Source organism: Meles meles, chromosome 9, assembly GCF_922984935.1.
Source record: "Meles meles chromosome 9, mMelMel3.1 paternal haplotype, whole genome shotgun sequence".
Classification (NCBI taxonomy): Eukaryota; Metazoa; Chordata; class Mammalia; order Carnivora; family Mustelidae; genus Meles; species Meles meles.
This window is the reverse complement of record NC_060074.1, coordinates 7,099,799-7,124,075: the sequence shown is the minus strand read 5'-3', so window position 1 is coordinate 7,124,075 and position 24,277 is coordinate 7,099,799.

The window sequence follows — 24,277 nt, the reverse complement described above, 5'->3', positions numbered from 1 at the left end:
CTCCCTTCCCCCATGTTTATGTGTTGTTTCTTGAATTCCACATAAGTGGAATTTCATACATCACAAAAATCATATGATATTTGTCTTTCTCTGACTCACTTATTTTGCTTAGGGTAATGTACTCTGGGTCCATCCATGTCAGTTGCAAATGACAAGATTTCATTCTTTTTGATGGCTGAGTAATATTCCATTGTGGTGTGTGTGTGTGTGTGTGTGTGTGTGTGTGTGTGTGTGTGTGTGTGTAGGTAGGCAGATATGCATATGTACTCACCACTTCCTCTTTATCTACGCCTCAGTTGTTGGACGTTTGGGCTCTTTCCATAATTTGGCTGTTGTTGATAATGCTGCTGTAAACATCAGAGTGCATGTGCCCCTTCAAATCAGTATTTTTGTTTATTTTAGGTAAATATGTATTAATGTAATTCCTGGATTATAGGCTAGTTCTCTTTTTTAACATTTTGAGGAACCTTCATATTTTCCAGAATGGCTGCACAAGTTTGCAACCCCACCAATAGTGCAAAAAGTTTTCCCTTTCTCCACATTCTCACCTACATCTGTTGCTTCCTGTGTTGTTAATTTAAGCCATTCTGACCGGAGTGAAGTGACCTCTCATTGTGGTTTTGATTTATACTTCCCTAATGAGAAGTGGCATTGAGCATCTTTCCACATGTCTGTCAGCCATCTGATTGTCTTTTTTGGAAACATGTCTATTCATGTCTTCTGCCCATTTCTTAGCTGGATTATTTGGGTTTTTTTGGGTGTTGAGTTTGATAAGTTCTTTATAGATTTTTGGATACTAACCCTTTATTATGTAGGTCATTTGCAAAAATTGGGACTTCATAAGATAAAAATCTTCTTCACAGTGAAGAAAACAATCAATAAAACTAATAGGCAACCTATGTAATGGGAGAAGATATTTGCAAAAAGCTAGAAATATTCTTTAAAACTTAATCCCAGGTTGCCAACCAATAGGTGCTCTAAATATATATCTTTTTAAAAAATATGTAGCTTAAAAAGCTCTTTTCACATAAAAATTGGCTTTGTTTCTCTGTACAATGAACCTTCCAAAAAGGAGATTAAGATAATATGATATATTCAAGATAATATGATAATATTCAAAAGAATAAAATGCTTAGGGATAAGTTTAATCAAGTAGATGGAATATTTGTATGCTGAAAACTACAAAACATTCTGGAGAAATTAAAGAAAACCTAAATAAATGGAAAGACATCCCATACCATATTCACACATTGAAAGATTTATTTATTTATTTATTTTTTAAAGATTTTATTTATTTATTTGACAGAGAGAGATCACAAGTAGACAGAGAGGCAGGCAGACAGAGAGAGAGGGAAGCAGGCTCGCCACTGAGCAGAGAGCCCGATGCGGGACTCGATCCCAGGACCCTGAGATCATGACCTGAGCCGAAGGCAGCGGCTTAACCCACTGAGCCACCCAGGCGCCCACACATTGAAAGATTTAATACTAAAATGACAATATTTTCACCAAAGAGATCTATGAATTCAAGGCAATGTCTATCAAAATTCCATTGACATCTTTTGCAACAATAGAGAAGTTTGTCTTCAAAATCAAATGGAATTGCAAGAGACCCTAAATATTCAAAACAATATTGAAAAATGAAACCAAAGCACGAGGATTCATATTTACTAATTTCAAAACTTACTCTGAGGCTACTGCTAATTAAAACAGTATTGTACTGGCATAAAGAGAGATGTGTGGACTGATCTCATAGAATTGAGAATGCAGAAATTAACCCAGTCTCACTCCATATACAAAAATTAACATGAAATTGATAAATGACTTAAAAGAGCTAAAACCATGAAGCTGTTAGAAGGAAGCATAAAGGCCACTATTCATGACTTCAGATTTGGAAATGTATTCTTTGTTTTGATACTAAATACATAAGCAGCAACAAAACTAGATAAATAGGACTTCATTAAAAATAAAAGTATTTGTACCTCAATGAACACTATCAAGAATGTGGAGAAACAACCTAAATAATTGCCAAAAATATCTACAAATCATAGCTGATAACAATTTAACTCCCAGAAGACATAAAGAACACTTATAACCTAAATAAAAGACAACCCAATTAAAATATGGGGGAAAGTCTTAAATAGACATGTCCTCCAAAAATATAATATATACTTATATATCATATAAATATTAAATATATATTAAACGTGGCAAACCAGAATATGAAACATCAACATCACTGGTCATTAAAAAATGCAAATCCAAACCACAATGGGATGTCACTCCACACCCACTATGATGGCTTTAATTAAAACAAATGAAAAATAAGTGTTGGTGAGGATGTGAACTTGGAACCCCTGCACATTGCTAGTGGGGATAGAAAAGCTCAGCCACTGTAGAAGACATTTAGTTTAGTGGCTCGTCAAAGAATTAAACATGGAATTACCATATGACTCAATAATTCCATTCCTAGGTATATAACCAAGAGAAATTCAAACATACCTCCACACAAAAGCTTGTATACAAGTATTTATAGCAGCATTATTTATAATAATGAAAAGTCAAGACGACCTCTATGTCCATCAGTGGATAAATGGATAAAAAACATTTTTGTACATACATATAATGAACTACTACTATTCAGCCATAAAAAGGAACAAACTGGATGTGTACTATAGTCTAGATTAACCTTGAAAGTATTATGCTAAGTCAGAGAAGCCAGACCCAAAAAAGTCACATATTGTATGATTTCTGACATGATATATTTAGAATAGGCAAATCTATAGAAAGAGAAAGCAGATTATAGGTTACCAAGGGATAGAGGAAGGGGAGAATGAGAAATGATTACTAAATTATAGAAGGTTTTTTTTTTTTTAGAAGGTATTTTTATAGCATAAAATTTAGAGCAGGTGATTGACATTGTGACTATATTAAATACAACTAAATTGTACCCTTTAAAATAGCTAATTGTATGTTATGTGAACTTCACCTAAATTTATATACGTGTATACGTATCTCCACCTATGAAGATACACATCTTTTTCACACCCATGCGTGCACGAGTGCACACACACACAGACTCTTGAAAAGGTCCTTCTGCCCTCGGTGCTCTAGTTTAGACATCATTATCTCGTGCCTTCAGTGTAATAATCATTAATTATTCTTCATGAATCTAGTTTTTTCTTCCTGAAATTTATACTCTCCAACTTTTGGCAGAGTGACAAAGAGTCTATAGTCCTTTAAATTCTCCTTATTTCATAGAGGATAGTTTAAATTTCCTAGAATAACCATGCCTTTTAAGATCATAATTGTAGCCATATCCAAAATCTTATTACCATTTTCTCCTGTATAATTTATAGTTCTTCAGTACCCAAAAAATGGTAGTTTCCAAAAGATACATTATAGTCTCTGACGCATCTGACTTTGGTAACGGTAATTCTTCTTGGATTTCCTTTCCATCCTTTGTAAACACGATCATCTCTACTTGCCTTCTAAGAATCAGCTTTTTCCTCACTTCCTTTCTCCCAAAAATGTTTAGATGCCCTCTTTTAATTTCTATAATTACTGTTAGCTATATTGTTGCATTGTATACATTCTGTTGAAATTACATTTTCAAATGTCTTTTTACCCCAGCACTGTGATCTAAGTTGTAGGTTTAGTTTTAATCATTGCATGTATCTAACGCTTAGACTCTCAGATTTCTTTGTTGATATTATCTTGTTGTGGGTTTTCATTTATTTTCTCAGTTTTGCCTCTTTTATATTTCTCTATTGACTTTTTCATTTCGGAGTTTGTATTTCTATTGGCTAAACCTTCTTTTTAATCTCAATAACCAGGAGCATACTTACTGTTTGAGGATGAGAAATTTTATCGGGTCTACATACTCATAATTAGCCAGCTTTACAAACCTGCCTAATTCTTTACAAGAGTCCAGGGAACCTTCCTCTTTGATGAAGTACAAGGTTATATCTCTTAGCAGTACTGCCAGGATTTTGAAAGCAGAAGTTCTTGGCCCTTATTATGTTATCTCCTAAGCCTTCTTAGAAATGAACCGACACCTTGGAAACACAGGGGAATCTCTGCTTGAGTTCCCTCAAAGTTAATCTTAGCCCTCAAATCCTACACACGGTACCACTTCCGTATTAATGGCAGTGACTCTCAGTTCTAAGAACATAGTAGATGCATGGAAAATAAGTTAAGTAAAGCAGTTGTTTTCTATTTTTTAACCAGTTTTAATAACCAACTAGATTTCTAAGTTATGAAATGGTGCAGATTCATTTCATAAATACAAATGCATTCTAATATGTAACTTTCTATAAAATACACAGTATCCAATAAAGCTATCATTATGGATGATAATATACAAAATAAGAGATGGTTGTTTATCTTTTTTTTTAATATTTTATTTATTTATTTTACATAGATCACAAGTAGGCAGAGAGGCAGGCAGAGAGAGAGGGAAGCAGGCTCCCCATGGAGAGAAGAGAGCCCGATGTGGGGCTCAATCCCAGGACCCTGGGATCATGACCTGAGCCCAAGGGAGAGACTTTAACCCACTGAGTCACCCAGGTGCCCGGTTGTTTATCTTTTGCCCAAGTAAGGACTGTATATGTATTTCTATAAGATTCTATAATCACTCAGGATGAATGAACAAAAATACTGGCATGCGCCAGAAAATGTCAACGCTCTTTAACACTTCAATCTGTAAATTCTACAGAACCGCTAGTGCCTTGGCTCTAACATTAAAAATTAATCATTTATGGGGGCACCTGGGTGGCTCAGTGGATTAAGCCGCTGCCTTCGGCTCAGGTCATGATCTCAGGGTCCTGGGATCGAGCCCCGCTTCGGGCTCTCTGCTCTGCAGGGAGCCTGCTTCCTCCTCTCTCTCTGCCTGCCTCTCTGCCTACTTGTGATCTCTCTCTCTGTCGAATAAATAAATAAAATCTTAAAAAAAATAGACTTAAAAATTAATCATTTATGAACATTTAGAAAATATTCTTCTTCTTCTTTTTTTTTTTTTTTTTACACTGGTTATAATCACACATACCTGTTAAGATTGTCAGATTCCCTAAGGAACAATTCTAGGAGTATGTGTTACAGACAGGGTGAAGGTTTTATTAGACAATTAAAAAACAAATTGAAGGTGTTTTCTAAGCCTTCCAATATTTTTGACAAGAAATAATATACTCAGCTGAATGATTCTGAATTTGGTGTCATGCCAGAATTCATTTTTTCCTCCTCAGAGATCAGGGTTTTTCAAAATCCAATGTATTTTCAGACCCAGGTAACTATATGATACAAGTAAAGTAGAGGTAATTAAGGGTCAAGAAGAATACTAGAATTTCAGCGTTGTATCTTTCAAAAAATATTATTCTTAGGAAACATTCTGGAATGTTTTGAACTTTATATAAGGAGGACACACAGAGCTGGCTGCAGCAGGACTGTGTCATGGAAAGATTTGTTTTTGCTTTTAGTTGGTTTGCCTTCTTGTGTACCACACACCCTTACGCTGTTTTTCCACTTGGCATTCTCTGTCTCTTCCATAGTACACACCCAAAGCTGGTTCCTCTTTACAGATGCAAAACTATCCTTAGAGAGACCTCAAAATCAGAATAGGGATTCTAACATTTCTGCTTACAGTCTGTACTCTGTCTTATAATATCCATCTCTATTTCACAAGCTTACTTCAAAGTCAAGATATCAGCCTTTCAAGGTGACAGAGTATTAAATCGATCTATGAATGATCTGTGGCTACTTAGAAAGCCAGAAAAAAATGTAGACGTTCTACCCCTAAACTCAGAAACAGGTAATTAGCATGTTAATAAGAATCCTTGCATTTTCCTAATCATTAAATTGTGAGTGAGATGCCATCAAAGAATCGACAAGGTTTCTGGATTTGTCCTTAGGTCCCCGTTTCCACAAATTTGGCTTTATTAGTGTCAATTAGGGTGAGCTTGATCTTAGACTATGATATATAAATATAATGAGTGACCAGATTTCAATTTCAGTTTTATATTGAGACACAGATAACTGCCAGTTTGACTACAGTGCAAATTTTGCGTGGTTAATGAGTTTTGCTTTTTGGTAATCATATTTAGGACATATAGAAAAGCGAAGAATACTCATATACCCTCAGTAAGATTTAGTCCTGTTAATAATTAATTTTGCTACATTTCATCCATCTACTTATTCTTTTACTAAAGTATTTGAAGTAGGTTAAAGCTGTAAAACATATCAGGTCAGACAGAAATAATTCAGTTGTGTCTTTACAAAACAAGATCATTTCGTAACATAACCACTATGTCATGAGACCTAGCCAAATGAATAATTACTTCACCATCCAAAATCTGGCCCTAATCACATTTATTTACCCAGCTCACCAAATATCTTTTATGCTGCTTTCATGCATTTATGCAAGAATCATGCATTTCACTTGGCTAGTACATCTTTTATGTCACTTCAGTTTAAAAGCCAACACCCCTGGGGCACCTGGGTGGCTCAGTGGGTTAAGCCTCTGCCTTCGGCTCAGGTTGTGATCTCAGGGTCCTGGAATTGAGCCCCGCATCCGGCTCTCTGCTCAGTGGGGAGCCTGCTTCCTCCTCTCTCTCTCTGCCTGCCTCTCTGCCTCCTTGTGATCTCTCTGTCCGTCAAATAAATAAATAAAATCTTTTAAAAAGAAGCCAACACCCATGCAAACACTCAGAGCCAAACACATGCACAGGCACACACGCATGTGTGCATGCACACACCCACACACACATACACACATACCCTTTATTCCTCTACGGTACTGACTTGTTGAAGAGCTCCTAGAATGTCCCACCTTCTAATTTGAGCATTTTTCCATGAATTTTTCACTCATTACTGGAATTACTACAAGTAGAAAGTTAGATCTAAGAGATTGAGTAGATTCAGGTTAAATATTTTCTGGATATTGGCTCTTCAGAATTGGCCCTACTAACTTCGTGTTGGAAGATATCAGGAGGTGTGTAACATCTGGTGGAGAGATAATAAGACTGATCACTGACGCAAGGTAGTGAAAATTCACTGTGAACTAGTAATCTGTGGAGGGATGCTTTGTTAACACACAAACCCATGGCATGTCATCAGTCTTTTAGATACTGGTTTAGGACCAGTGATGATTATTGTCAAATCAGTTATTCCATCGGGATTACAGAATGGTGATTTTTTTAACTCTATTATTCTTTTTCAATTAAATTTAAATTTAATTGTTGTCATTCTCCTGTTAAAAAGATCTTTCTCTGGGGATGCCTGGGTGACTTAGCCATTAAGCATCTGCCATCAGCTCAGGTCATGATCCCTGGGTCCTGGGATCAAGCTCTGCATCAGGCTCCGTGCTTCTCCCTCTCCCTCTGCTCCTCCCTCTCTCACTGTCTCTCTGTCAAATAAGTAAATAAAATCTTTAAAAAAGATTTATCTGATTAAGTAGGATTATACATTCTCTACTCTGAAGCAGGGTTAATGTGTAATTCTTTTATCTATCATTTTCGAGAGTAAGTAGTTCTTATGATAGTTAATTAAAATTGTGGCAAATAGGCTTTTTGTTTTGCTTTTTGCTTTTACTATTTTGAATATTTTTTATGGAGCAATGGAATTTTACATATGAAGTGTTTCTGTCAATAACAGTCTTTCTTATATGTGCTAATTCAACTTAACTCACTTTTGTCTATGGACCCCAAATTAATCTGGCTTCTCTGGTCTTTTGAAACAACTCCCATCTGTTTTCCTTATTTTCTTGTACAACAGGATGGTTCCGAATCTTCATGCCTTGCTCCTCCAGACCTAGAACCAGACATTCCTGTAAGTAGCCCCATTATCTTTACAATAAAATGACAGAGAGAGGCCCAAATCTGTGAACTAGAGATACGCAATGCTACTATTACCTCTAGTGTCCCTTAGGAGACTGACCCAGAATATATACATATGTTTATGTTTTGATTGGACACTGTTATTTCATATTCAAAATTACTACCATGTTTTTACATAATTTTTCTATTATTTTTTGATACTAAAAATACTAGTTCTTCACAATAATTTATTTATATTAAATATAAATTCTCAGTCCTCTTTTAATCATCTTTACAGACAAAGGCTACTGACTCTTTAGGGGTCCACAGGAAATAATCTCCACTGACTTTATTAGCTCTACTATGTTAATTTTTATTAAGCGTTTTTAAAACAAAAGCTATGACTGTTCAGATTACTGAGAAAGCTTTTTCTTTTTTTTAACGTTAGTTCTTTGTGAGTCAGCTTTCTAAACCTGCACAATGTGGTTTGCATTAATTCCCTCACCATCACAGAGAATTACTACTCAATTTGAAACATGAATCATTAGGAGAGAATAGTTTCCTATGAACTGTAAATTCCCTGGAGTTCAGTCTTGGGCGAGGCTAGTAGTAAGAATCTCAGTGTGAATTATGATAGGAGATGCAATTGGTAACCTTTGCTCCTTTTGAATGTCAGGCAGGCTTTAGCTGAAAATCCCACTGGGTTTTTACTGACACATCTTATCCCCTGTTTCTTCTCATCAACCAATGAAAACATGGAATAGAATTTTGAACAGATAAACCCATGGATGTACAAGAAAGTTGTGAAATCATAATTTTTTTGTCAGAGAAGAGGCAGAAAAAGCTTAGTCAGAAAATGAGCTCTATCCATCTTTTCTTGGACTTTAGTATTAACTATGTTCTTTCTGTTACTTTGGGTAAACTTCTGAAATTGTTTCAAGGTCTCATGTTCTTTCTCTGTGAAATGGGTGTGTTCATCATATAATTTCCTTTAACTGCTGTAACGATTTATGAGATGATTAAGCACTATATTTTGGCACAATTACTAGAACAGTCCTTGTAGCAAAAACATGTGGATTGAGAAGTTAGGAAAGGAAGATGATAAAGATGGAGTGGACTTTTCATTTCAGGAGGCTTAAAACCTGTGAGAGATTCAACCATCAGGTAACAAATTACAGAAATTACAGAAATTACAGAAACCAGGGGACTGGTAAGTGTGAGGAAGTGTTCAATGGAGGATAGATTCAATGTATTCCCCACAACCCCTACGTTAAAACCTAGGTTAAGAATTCAGATTGAGGGGCGCCTGGGTGGCTCATGGCTCAGGTGGTTAAGTGACTGCGTTCAGCTCAGGTCATGATCTGGGAGTCCTGGCATCAAGTCCCACATCAGGATCCCAGCTCCACGGGGAGTCTGCTTTTCCCTCTGACCTCCCCTCTCACGCTCTCATTCTCTCTCACTCTGTCTCTCTCTTAAATAAATAAATAAATAAATAAATAAATAAATAAATAATGAATTCAGATTGCAGTATATTTAGTTCCATGGGGAAGCGGAAATATTCACCCTAACATATCAGTCTCTGAGCTAATGTTGCCTTTCATTGTTTCCTACTGTTGTTACGTTCATAATACAATTCTGTTCCAATCTTAGTGCATAGTGGAAGGAGTATGGCTTACCTCAGTGAGACAGAGCTATGGAATACACAGAGAAGACGACATCAAACAGCCAGAGGGGCCTTATCCTAAGGTAACTCTAAGAATCAGTACAGGGATTACATTCAGTGAAATCTAGTTAATTTCTTACTTAGATCTACATATTTTTTCCTGCGTTACTTTACATGGTGATGAGAAATAACATCTCAAATACAAGGCAATTTAGAAAAGAAACGAAGGTTCTGTTTTTGTGTCTCACATGCACCAAACTTTATAGTTGTCTGCCTTTCACTCCCATTTTCGTCAGAGAATGGTTTTGTTTCTTGATGGACACTTCGTCGTCAAAGATCACAGATAAAAATTAGAAACAGATTGCTTAATATTTAGGAAATATCTAGCTGTTTTCTGTGTGTTTCTTTGGAAAATACATGTTGTTAAATACATGTAATGTATTTAAAAATAACTTTATAACATATTTTTTTGCTCTTATGATCAAGGAGCCTCCTAATATCAAATCTAACGTTCTTAAGCTGCCAGCTGTCTTTTCGAGTGAAGTGATTTAACAGTGACTTTTCAAATGGTTTACTTATGATTTTATCTTTTAAAATTACTTAATTCATACCCATTTGTTTAATTACACCATTTTCATCCATTTAGCTTTTACTATAAAATATGATTTTAATCATTTTGTATAAAGCTGTACTTAAAGCTCCATTAGAAAGACAGTAACTACTATTATTGAAAATATTATTATACTTATCACTCAGTATTCTTAGACAAATTAGAATGAGAACGATACCAACGGAATTATTCATAAAACTTGATTAAGATTTTCTCTTTGTTTTTTGCCACCTGGTTACTGTAGTAAGTGCCCTATTTGGATATACTTTATAGAGTTAAAAATAGGTAAATTAAACACTCAAAAGTATTTTCACATTAAAGCATGAAATATTTTAAATATTTCATAGCAATTACCTATACTTATGAATCATAGAACTCAGTATTTGAATAGGATTTTAGTTTTATCAATGTTAAACTTTTAGTAAAAATTATTTTAGATTATAAAAGAAAAATAAGTTACTGTGGCTCATTATTTGAAATATCTTGTTTTTGTTTTTAAATTTGCTTTACAATTATGACTTCCAATTGGAATGCTTTATTCTTTTACTTTCATATAATTAATGAAATATTAGTTTGAATTCTATCATCTTGATAATTATTTTTTATTGTCACATCTGTTCCTGTAACTTTACTTGCCCTTTCCTTTTTTTGAAATAATGTAATATTTTTATTCTGTTTTCTTTTTTATCAGCTCTTAATTTATGTAGTATGTGTGTAATTTATGCAGAGTGTACTATTTTTATCATTCTCGGAATTTCACTGGTACTTGGAGTGGCCCGACCTTCAAAATGGAGTTTTAGCCTGCAGTTGTTACCATGTGTGAGGAGTGTGTAGGTAACTTACTGGTAAAGGGAGATGGGAGGAGATGGCATCCCAGTCATGATTACAAAGGTTGTGATTTGGAAGGCTAGTTTCAAAGACCCTTGAAATTATACACAAGTAAAAGGCCAAATCGGACCCTAAAATCATAACCGGTATAAAATCAGAAAGCCTCCATGCCAGGCATATTGGAATCTCTGTCTTGTAGAATTGCAGGCAGGATATTTCAGAATCAAGGCCAGAGTCTCCTTCAGTGCCTCTTACTAAACAAGTCTATAATAGTGCTTGATTTTGTATACTAAGTTAACGGAAGATGTGGGGAAGGAATAAAATCCTGAGACATGGGGAGGGGTATTTGGGTAAACAGAAATGAAGGCAGAAAGGTGAACCTATAAATATTCCTGAAGCTCTCTGTCCAAATCAGCTTCCCTTCCCGTTGAAGGACTCAACCTTCCTCTGTATAAAAGACTTTCATGATTATCATTTGCCTTACAAGGAGATGCCTTTATCCTCATGGTCACCGCTCCTCTAGCCCCATCTCCTTTTCCTGTAAAGATTAAACCCGTAAGGAGAGATTGATCTCAAAACAGCAACCCTAGTATAAGTCTACACAGGGAGGAGTTCGCTAAGATGGAGAAAAGAGCTAATTTGTATCAGCAAGAATGTGAACATATAAGTATGTGGAAGTATTGTAGTCCAAGAGAGAATGAAAAACAAAGCTTGATGAAACGGAATTTATTAATGGATGTGGTACCTCCAGGATTCAGGTTTCAGTGAGTTGGTTTGATCCTAATTAGGTGGTGTGATTAGTCAGTTGCGTTAGTTAATTGAGGCCTTTGCTTAAGGATACATTCTTTGAAATGTTGTTGAAGGAATCCGAAATCTAGGGAGTAGGCAATGTTAGAACTTGTGTTTATGTGCAATATAATCATATACTTCCCAATCATATCCTTCACAGAGTTCATTAAAAATATAATTTGGAAAGAAAGAACACCAGAATTCTTGCAAAGCTCTTTAGTAGGCTGGAGATATTCAAGGGAAAGATTGCAATAGAATTGGTTTTCCTATTCCAATAGGAAAAGGGAGTACTTATTTGTGGGCCCCAACGCAAAATGAAAATGTTCAAAAAGCAGGAAAAAATTACCTTTAACAGTACTAAAATATAAAGCATTTTTCTTTCCCAGTATCTGTCAACTTGTCATAGGTTTGTATTTGCTATTTAATATCATCTTAGGTTTAAAAACTAAAAGAAATTATTAAAAAATGAATTTTAATGTTAATTTTTATGTTGTGTAATGACAATTTTAAATGCAAATATAAAGACATTGAACTCATACTCAGAATCACAAAAAGTACACAATTCATTTTTCATAGATTGTACCTGAATATGTATTTTGGTCTGACCAGAAGAGTAGAAACGCTGCAGAAAGCTAATTTAATTGCTTTTATTTCACTTTTCGATCTGCGCACATTCTATCAACACTCTGCTTTTGTTTACTAATGAGTAAAGAAAAACGGAAAGGAGAAGGAACTATAGTTGCCGTTTCTTTCTTCCACTCTGTCGTCATTTTCAGAATAAATGCATGGCGGACACATGGGAGTACCACGAGTGAGAAAGAACACGAGAGGCTTCCTTGATCTTTTGGTTTCTGAAAATTCCACTGCCTTCTTTCTGCATCTGAAGCCAGCTCTGTTTCAGTGCAGAGCATGGCGAGTTGTCAGTGCTTCCCCTTGGCCAGTTGTAGAGACAGCGGCTGTCCTTGTATTTGCTTTGCTCATCCGACTCCTTCACATAATGGATCTAACAGCATCCAGTGCTTCCTCGGTGTTGCAAGGACGATATGCAAACTAAGAGATAAGAAACCAGTGAAAATGCATATTACAGGTACTTCCTCTGCTCATACACATACTTCAGTGTCCCATCAGGCTTCTCGTATAAAATAGAAGTTCAAAGTTAAAATTATGAAGATTTCAAGGTAGCAGAAGTGGAATATTAGGTGTGGGACTCCGCTTCACCATTTTATGATCCTCTGGAAGAATGGGGGTTCAATGTTGACCAGGGTGGTAGATCCCAATTGTTGCTGCATGTAACTGCAAGGAAATCCCCCTCACCCTGCCACCGCCAGCTTAACTGAGATATAATTGAAATGGAACACTGTGTTAGTTTAGTATGTAATGTAACAATTTGCTATATTTGTACATTGCAAAATGGTTACCACAATAGGGTTAGTTACTTCCATCACCTCAGTAATTATCTTTTGTGTGTGTGTGGTAAGAACATTTAAGATCTCCTTAGCAACTTTCAAGAACAGAACACAGTATTGTTTACTATAGTCACCATACCGTACACTAGATACCCCCAATTATTTATCTTATAACTGGAGGGTTGTACCTTTTAACCAATATCTCCCCATCTCCTTCCACTCCTCAGCCCTGGCAACCACCATTCTACTCTGTTTCTCTACTTGGTTTTCCTCAGATTCTATGTGTAAGTGATATCAAGAATCCAGGATAACTCACTAGGGAACCTCTTAGTATTCTATAGTGTTATGGCCCTTGTCACTGAGAGATTGCAGAAAGAACACTTCCTATTGGTAAAACCGTTACCTCTGGGTGCCAGCAATCACTTCCTCTCCTTGGCAGCTCAGTTATAGGGATGGTAAATTTCCTCGTTCTTTTTGGCTCTTGGCCACACCTTTGAAAATAGCCCCTTCATTAAATTACCATCAGTTTATTTTCAGTGTGACACGAACTTCACACCAAAACCCCAACTGATTTTCAGTATTGAATTTAATGGTGAATACATGATGCACTCCATTTTATAGGACTAGTAGTTTTCTTCTTTAAAGAGCAATAATGTGCAAAAAGTAGGGTTCATGTAGTAACCACTTAAAGCTACTTAGAATATATTTAAAATTTAAAACACTTTTCATAAAAACAAAGTGATATTTCTAGTAGAATTTCGAAGACAAAAATTATACAGTGTATTGTTATTTTGTGTCACATGCTAAAATTATGACTAAGGTTTATCTACTATATTCTTTAAAGCTGTGTTATTAAATTTATTTTCTTTAAAGCTATTGTAATAGGATTAAGAAACATGAGATAACTTCTATAATGTAGATAATATGCTAATGGATTTATTTCCTTTTTGTAAGTGCACATTTAGAATATTTCTTACTCTGAAGGAAATTATTAATAGCTTATTTTATTTCTCAGATGTCTTTCTTTCTGACTTTAGTATATGCTAGTTATACATATATATGTAAAGGGAAAAAAAAGTCCATTTTAAAAGTAATAAGGTATTAACCAAATTGTCCAGTGATTTTCAAAATATCTATTTTCAATTATTATTTAAAATTTGAATTCAACAGCTTAAAAAGCATTTTGAGGGTAGAGGCAGCTGATACCCCTGTTGCGTCTTGCGTCTGAGAAATAGCCAGAACAACAAGGTGTTACCTTTGTACTGATGTGCGTTGAAAACTCCCCAGTAGGCAGTACTCACATGATCACATCCTTTTTGTGTGGCGCAGACCCGGGTCCCCCACACAGATACATTGTAATTAACGGCACTCTTTCAAATGGATCTGTTCCGATGATGAATTATGTGGTTGCTCAAGGCAGTTCTACATGCAGTGGGTTTCAGCTGCCAGTCTTTGTTATTCATTATCCATATTCAAGGGTTTTTTCCCCTCATACTACCTGTTTATAAATGCTTCTTCAAAACCTATTTAACATTTAAAGAAAAATTAAATACAAGTTCTTGCAATTCCCAGTGACTCACTGTTTCTCTCTGACTTTCAGGGGAATTAGCCCTTGTAATTCCCTGCTCATGAATGCCTGAGGAATTAGTATGAAGTGTTAATTGGGTGCAGATTAATGGTAAAGGCACCCTGAAAGGTAATAGAGAGAGGAAACAAAAGGTCATTATTGTTTTAGCAGGTCTTAAAAGAGGATATAAAGATTTTTTTAAGACTTTATTTATTTATTAGAGAGAGCTAGAGAGACCAAGAGCAGGGGGAGGGACAGATGGAGAAGCAGACTCCCCGCTGAGCAGGGAGCCTCACGAAGGGCTGATCCCAGGACCCTGAGATCATGACCTGAGCCAAAGGCAGACACTTAACTGACTGAACCACCCAGGCGCCACTTCAAAGTACATGTTTTAAAAAGTCAAATTCATATCCATGTGGTTGAGCAGTACTGAAGTGCAGTTTTTTTTATGTAATAATTGTCAATAAAATAAATTCCTGCATATGAATTTTAATAATGTGAAATATAATTTAAAAGAAAATTACACCTGCAGGAAATGAAAAAATGACCAAGTGAAACAAAGCAAACAAAGCAATACATTTTACCCTATTTTCCTTCCCACCATCTATTCCCAAGCATATTTTTAGTACCAATCCAAGTCTGAGATATATGTTTACATTTAATTAATCTGTGTTTCCCTCTGGGAAGATACATATTTAAGTAATCTTCATATGAATGTACAAATTATATCATTATATTCAACACACTGATTATATTTTTATTTAAATCATTATTTTCTTTTCTTTAATTATATTCATAAGTATTAATTAAGTACTACTATTGACTGACTCTAATCTCTCAGAACGTTGGGAAAATGAATAGTTATTAATTTTATCAAATCAAAATTAAATACACACACAAACAGACATCAGACTAATGATTTATATAAACTCATTTGATTAAATGTTTTGTAACTATAGGGTCAAAACATATACCCCACTTGGTAACATGAAATGAATAGTATACTAATTTTCTCTTACGTCATTGAAATAAGTGAGAAAGAATAGAGAGAAGTATTTGCTTTCATCTGCTTAACTCTTTCCTACAACAGAGAATACCTTATTTTATCTTATGAAAAATTCACTCTTTATCAGAATTTGACTTCAATAGTTTCTTAATCCCTATTTTCAGTGCCCCCTTTTTAGAAACTAATCAGTAAAGAGTATTGTTGGGGAGGAAGGACTTGACTTTACTTTTCAAGAATGGCCACAGAGTAAATGGCATGAATATTATCCATACATTAACAATTATGTTGATTTCTCTGAAGTTTATATCAAGTTGTTCTTATTCAGTTGACAGGACTTCAAGAAAAAGGGCGCTTTTAGTTCTGATAAAGGCTGCTGGGAACCCTGTAAACAAGGTATCAGGCTGATATTTCCAAGGGGCTTTATTGGCTCCATTAAGTCAACCTCATACGTTATCCTTACTATTTCTAGTAGCTTTAACCACATGTAACAATTAGAATTCTTTTTTTTTAATTCTTTTAACGATTCCATACAACACCCAGTGCTCACCACAAGAAGTGCTCTCCTTAATCCCCATGGTCTATTTCAACCATCCCCCATCCCACCTCCCCTCTGGTAACAACCATCCATTTGTTCTCTATAATGAAGAGTTTATTTCTTGGTTTCTCTCTCCTTCTTTCTCCCCTTTGCACCACACCCAGTGCTCCATGCAATATATGACCTCTTTAATACCCACTACTAGGCTTATCCAACCCCCCACGCCCCTCCCCTCCAAAACCCTCAATTTGTTTCTCACAGTCCACAGTCTCTCATGGTTTGTCTCCCCTCCGATTTCCCCCAACTCACTTCTCCTCTCCATCTCCCAATGCCTTCCAGATTATTCCTCATGCTCCAAAAGTAAGTGAAACCATATGATAATTGACTCTCTCTGCTTGACTTATTGTTTTCTTTCTTAAATTCCACATATGATTGAAATCATATGGTATGTGTCTTTCTCTGACTGACTTATTTTGTTTAGCATAATACTCTCTAGTCAGTTTATCACAAATGGTAAGATTTCATTCTTTCTAAAGGCTGAAGAACATATATATATTATTCAGCCTTTAGAAAGAATGAAATCTTACCATTTGTGATATATATATAATATATATAATATATTATATATATATATATATGACATGTTCTTTATCCAGTCCTCAATTGATGGATACTTGATCTGCCTCCATATCTAGTCCATTGTAAATAATGCTGCTATAAAAATAGGGGTGCATGTATCCCTTTGAATTAGTGTTTTTGTATTCTTTGGGTAAATACCCAGTAATGCAGTTGCTAGATCATAAGGTAATCCTATATTTGACTTTTTGAGGAACCTCCATACTGTTTTCCACCTTGGCTGCACCAGTTTGCCTTCCCACCAACAGTGTATAGTGTTCCTTCTCCACATCTTCACCAACACCTGTTGTTTCTTGTGTTGCTGATTTTAGCCATTCTGACAGGTGTAAAGTGATATTTCATTGTAGTTTTGATTTACATTTACCTGATAATGAGTGATGGTGAGCATCTTTTCATAGGTCTGTTGGGGATCTGGATGTCTTCTTTGGAGAATTGTCTGTTCATGTCTTTGACTTATTTTTTTGGCCTATTTTTTAAATGGATTATTTGTTTTTGGGGTATTGAGTTTTTAAAGTTCTAACAATTAGAATTCTTAACTTTTACAAACTGTAATTTATAATGAAAACTAAGTATAAGCCGTTGTGGGCTGTCTGTTAAACCAACATTATTTATTTATTTTTTATTTTATTTTTATTTTTTAAAGATTTTATTTATTTATTTGACAGACAGATTACAAGTAGGCAGAGAGGCAGGCAGAGAGAGGAAGGGAAATAGGCTCCCTGCTGAGCAGAGAGCCTGATGCCATGCTCAATCCCAGGACCCCAGGGATCATGACCTGAGCCGAAGGCAGAGGCTTAAACCTACTGAGCCACCCAGGTGCCCCACACCAACATTCTTTAGATTGGCAAATTTAAAGATACATTTTATAATTCATTGAAATATGTGCTTCTTCACAGTACAGTCTTCTAATAAAGGGCAAAACATCTTTACTAACAGATTCAAATTTATCCTTAGCTTTTCTGTAATAAGGGTGCCCAAAGTAGATAAACCTATATTCAATAATTAATCTTTCATTATTTTATCTTATTTGGAAATTATCTAAATATTCAGTAAATTTCTATTATTTAACTTCACAAAACTTTGAAGTTGTAGGTTAACAAAAAGATTCTGGAAACAATTTTAAGTACACATACCATAAGACATAATTTTTGTTAAAATGTTCACCTGAAAACTCTTAACTCATACCTATCTATTAACTTGCTATCAGTAATTATATTTTGATTACCCTCAAAAATTTTATGAGACATTGGACAAAATCAGCCATCATTCTAACTTATATTTTTGCTTACCAATTTTATAGCAGAGATAAGATTAAATCATTTGATTTATAAACCCAAAGATAATAAAAGGTGTATGTCTATATTATATTCAATGTTGATAACTCTAAGACCTGCTGTAGTTAATTAAACTGACAGAGTTATAGTAGCTTATATTTATTGCAAATTACCCTACATCCTGTGAACTTGAAAATTATTTGGGTTAGTTTCCCTTGTATTTAAGTTTATTATTCTCTTATATATAAGTTTAGAAGTGCTTAATGTGTAAGTGCTTAATTTGAAGCCAATTAAATAGAGCTCTTGGGACACCTGGGTGACTCAGGCAGTTAATCGTCTGCCTTTTGGCTCAGGTCATGATCCCAGGACCCTGGGATCCAGCCCCATGTCAGGTTCCCTGCTTAGTAGGGGAACCTGCTTCTCCCTCTACTGCCACTTCCCCTGCTTGTGTTCTTTTGCTCTCTCTCTCTCTCTCTCTCTCTGTCTGTCTTTCTAATAAATAAATAAAATCTTTAAAAAAAAACCAAACAATAGAGCTTGAAGTCCGGAATTGTGATGCCACCAACTTTGGCTTTCTTTTTCAATATTCCTTTGGCTATTTGAGGTCTTTTCTGGTTCCATATAAATTTTAGGATTATTTGTTCCATTTCTTTGAAAAAAATGGATGGTATTTTGATAGGGATTGCATTAAATGTGTAGATTGCTTTAGGTAGCATGGACATTTTCACAATATTTATTCTTCCAATCCAGGAGCATGGAACATTTTTCCATTTTTTTTGTGTCTTCCTCAATTTCTTTCATGAGTACTTTATAATTTTCTGTGTATAGATTCTTAGTCTCTTTGGTTAGGTTTATTCCTAGGTATCTTATAGTTTTGGGTACAATTGTAAATGGGATTGACTCCTTAATTTCTCTTTCTTCAGTCTTGTTGTTGGTGTACAGAAATGCAACTGATTTCTGTGCATTGATTTTATATCCTGACACTTTACTGAATTCCTGGACAAGTTCTAGCAGTTTTGGAGTGGAGTCTAGACAGCATGGTACTGGCACAAAAACAGACACATAGATCAGTGGAACAGAATAGAGAGCCCAGAAATCGACCCTTAACTCTATGGTCAACTAATCTTCGACAAAGCAGGAAAGAATGTCCAATGGAAAAAAGACAGCCTCTTCAATAAATGGTGCTGGGAAAATTGGATAGCCACATGCAGAAAAATGAAATTGGACCACTTCCTTACACCACACACGAAAACAGACTCCAAATGGATGAAGGACCTCAATGTGAGAAAGGAATCCATCAAAATCCTTGAGGAGAATGCAGGCGGCAACCTCTTCGACCTCAGCTGCAGCAACATCTTCCTAGGAACAACGGCAAAGGCAAGGGAAGCAAGGGCAAAAATGAACTATTGGGATTTCATCAAGATCAAAAGCTTTTGCACAGCAAAGGAAACAGTTAACAAAACCAAAAGACAGCTGACAGAATGGGAGAAGATATTTGCAAACGACATATCAGATAAAGGGCTAGTATCCAAAATCTATAAGGAACTTAGCAAACTCAACACCCAAAGAACAAACAATCCAATCAAGAAATGGGCAGAGGACATGAACAGACATTTCTGCAAAGAAGACATCCAGATGGCCAACAGACACATGAAAAAGTGCTCCACGTCACTCGGCATCAGGGAAATACAAATCAAAACCACAATGAGATATCACCTCACACCAGTCAGAATGGCTAAAATGAACAAGTCAGGAAATGACAGATGCTGGAGAGGATGTGGAGAAAGGGGAACCCTCCTCCACTGTTGGTGGGAATGCAAGCTGGTGCAACCACTCTGGAAAACAGCATGGAGGTTCCTCAAAATGTTGAAAATAGAACTACCCTATGACCCAGCAATTGCACTACTGGGTATTTACCCTAAAGATACAAACATAGTGATCCGAAGGGGCACGTGTACCCGAATGTTTATAGCAGCAATGTCTACAATAGCCAAACTATGGAAAGAACCTAGATGTCCATCAACAGATGAATGGATAAAGAAGGTGTGGTATATATACACAATGGAATACTATGCAGCCATCAAAAGAAATGAAATCATGCCATTTGCGACGACGTGGATGGAACTAGAGCATATCATGCTTAGTGAAATAAGTCAATCGGAGAAAGACAACTATCATATGATCTCCCTGATATGAGGACATGGAGAGAAGCAACATGGGGGGGGGTAGGGGGATAGGAGAAGAATAAATGAAACAAGATGGGATTGGGAGGGAGACAAACCATAAATGACTCTTAATCTCACAAAATAAACTGGGGGTTGCTGGGGGGAGGTGGGATTGGGAGAGGGGGAGGGGGCTATGGACATTGGGGAGGGTAAGTGCTATCGTGAGTGCTATGAAGTGTGTAAACCTGGCGATTCACAGACCTGTACCCCTGGGGATAAAAATACATTATATGTTTATTAAAAAAAAAATTTGGAAGGGGAGGCGAACCATAAGAGACTATGGACTCTGAAAAACAACCTGAGGGTTTTGAAGGGTCAGGGGTGGGAGGTTGGGGGAACAGGTGGTGGGTAATGGTGAGGGCATGTTTTGCATGGAGCACTGGGTGTTGTGCAAAAAGAATGAATACTGTTATGCTGAAAAAATAAATAAAATGGAAAAAAAAAACAAACAAATAGAGCTCTTTTATGAATTAATTTTAGCAATACCACCCAGGGATAGAAAATGCTACACATCTACAGTAAACACAATAGACGTATAAACAGAGAGCTTGTAATAATTTCTTTAAAATTTTTGCCATGAGATGGGTTTGATAATGCAGAACTCACTACAGGCATACCTTGTCTTCTTGTGTTTCACTTTTTGCACTTTGCAGATACTGCATTTTTTTTTTTTTTTAACGAATTGAAGGTTTATGGCAATGCTGATTCGAGTGAGTCCATTGGCACCATTACTCCAACAGCATTTGCTCTTTATATCTCTGTGTCACATTTTGGAAATTCTGCTAACATTTCAAACATTTTCAGTATTATTATATAGTTGACCTTTGAACAACATGGGTTTAAGCTTCACAAGTCCATCTATACTGTAGGCAGCCATGGACTGAGCTGGAGTCAGGAGACCAAACCAGGCCCTAACTCATGCCTCCTTGAAGCTCAAGGGTTAATAACCTTGTGGGTGTAAAAGTAGAGTACGCTTGAGAAGGGGCCTGAGCTATGGATTCCAAGACTCGCCAACCTGGCTGTCTGCAAGTCTTTAGCTGGCTACTAAGCTGTTGTGGGTTTGTACTGTTCCATAAATCATACCATTGTAAGATCATGAGTTACTTGGAAGATAGTGTACCTGGTTAATAGATTACTTAAAAACAAAGATCACTGGCATTAGGGCATGGGAAACAGAACAAGGGGAGGCCTGGAGGGCTAGCATGTACATGTAGTAATTTCCTTTACAATCAGTCAAGTAAGAAACTTCCTTGTAATTGTTTCTGCTAGCTATATTAATGCCTTGCTGCTTTGAATAAAGTCGGCTCTGTTGGACAACCTCCTCAGTGCTCCTCCTGCCCCCATCTCTTTGTCTCTGAACTTCTTCTCTTCACCATCCTCTTACCCTTGCGTTTCCTGGTCGATTTGTCATGCCAGTTGCGACACTATACACATATTTTTTTTTTTTAAACACAGCATAGTATTATAAAGGTACTCTCTCAGGACTTTTGTAATAACATTTTATTTTCCTTAGCTTACTTTATTGTAAGAATAGAAAGTTAATACATTTATAAAATATGTGTTAAGTGTTTATGTTATTGGTAAGTCTTCTAGTCAGTAGAAGCTATTAGTAGTTAAGTTTGGGGGAAGTCAAAGTTATATGTAGATTTTTGACTGTACAAGGGTCAGTATCCCAACCCCCTCACTGTTCAAGGATCAGCTGTATTTGTGCTGGTGATATGTAACCAGTGATCTTTGATGTTAATTTTGCAATTGTTTTGGAACACCACAGACTGTGCCTATGTAAGACAGCAAATTTAATCAATAAATGTGTGTGTTCTGACTCTTTCACCTGCTGGCTGCTCCTGCTGTTCCTCCATCTCCCCACCTCTCCTTGGACCTCCATATGTACCTAGACACAATGATATTGAAATTAGGCCAATTAGTAACCCTACAATAGTCTCTGAATATTCAAATGAAACGAAGAGTAGCATGTCTGTCTTTAAATCAAAACCTAGAAGTGATTAAGCTTAATGAGGAAGCCACATCAAGAGCTGAGATAAGCAGAAAGCTCGTCTTCTTGGGGGAGATGGCCAAGTCGTGAACACAGAGTTCTTGAAGAAAATTAAAAGTGCTACTCCAGTGAATGATAAGGAAGTAAAATAGATTTAGTGATGATATAGAGAAAGTTTTAGTAGTCTGGATAGAAGATCCAACCAGATACAAGATTCCCTTAAGTCAAAGCCTAATCCAGAGCAAGGTCCTAACTCTCTTTAATTCTATGAAGCCTGAGAGAGGTGAGGAAGCTCCAAAGAAAAAGCTGGAAGCCAGTAGAGTTTTGTTCATGAGATTTTAGAAAAGAAGCCGTCTCCATAACATAAAAGTGCAAGGTGAAGCAGCAAGTGCTGATGTTGAAGTAGCAGCAAATTATCCAGATCCAGCTAAGATAATTAATGAAGGTGGCTGTACCTTCATCAATGTAGATGAAACAGCCTTCTGTTGAAAGGAGATGCCATGCCATCTAGGATTTTCATTGCTAGGGAGGAGAAATCAATGCCTGGAGGGGAGGCTAATAGGGGCTAATGGAGTTGGTGAGTGTAAGTTGAAGTTAATGCTTGCTCATTTACCATTCTGAAAATCCTGGAGGCCTTCAGAATTATGCTAAATCACTCTGCCTGTTTTCTATAAATGGAACGAGAAGGCTTAGATGACAGCACACATCTGTTTGTAGCATGGTTTATTGTATATTTGAGATTCAATATTGAGACCTATTGCTTAGGGAAAAAAAGGTCCCTTTCAAAATATTACTACTCATTGACAGTGTACCTGGTCACCCAAGAGCTCTGACAGAATGGTACCATGAGATTAATGTTGTTTTTACACCTGCTAACATAATATCTAGTCTGCAGCCCTGGATCAAGGAGTCGTTTTGGCTTTCAAGATTTTGTAAGTCTACAAACTGCCATAGACATTAATTCCTCAGATAGCTCTGGGCAAAGCAAATTGAAAATTTTCTGGAACGGATTCTATTCAAAATGTCATTAAGAACATTTAAGATTCATGGGAAGAGGTCAAAATATCAACAACAACAGGAAATTGGAAGAAGTTGATTCCAGCTCTCATGGATTAACTTGAGGGGGTCAAGACTCCACTGGAGGAAGTAATTGCAGATGTGGTGGAATTAGCAAAAGAACCAGAGTTCGCAGTGGAGCCTGAAGATGGGACAGAATTGCTGCCATCTCATGAGAAAACCTGAACAAATGAGACGTTGCTGCTGCTGCTGCTGCTGCTGCTGTTCTTCTTCTTCTTCTTCTTCTTCTTCTTCTTCTTCTTCTTCTTCTTCTTCTTCTTCTTCTTCTTCAAGAAGTTGCTTCTTACTGATGAACAAAATCCAGTCGTTTCTTGAGATGGAATCTACTCCTGGTCAAGATGCTGTGAGGATTGTTAAAATGACAACAAAGGATCTAGAAAATTACATAAATTTAGTTAATAAAGCAGCAGCAGGGTTTCAGAAGGTTGAATCCAATTCTAAAGAGTCTACTTGAGTGAAGTGTTAGGGACCAGCATTGCATGTAACGGAAAAATAATTAATGCAAGGAAGAGTCAGTGTGGCAGACTTCATTGTTGTATTTTAAGAATTTGTTGAATCTTTGGTAACGACCACCGTCAGTCTTCAACCTTCAACATCAAGGTGAAACATTTGCAAAAGGATTGTGACTTACTGAAAGCTCAGATGATGGTTAGCATTATTCTAAGTAATAAAAATATTTTTAATTTGTTATGTACAACGACCACCATCAGTCTTCAGCCTTCAACATCAAGGTGAAACATTTGCAAAAGATTCTGACTTACTGAAAGCTCAGATGATGGTTAGCATTATTCTAAGTAATAAAAATATTTTTAATTTGTTATGTATGGTGTGTTTATACAGAATGTTATACATTTAATAGACTA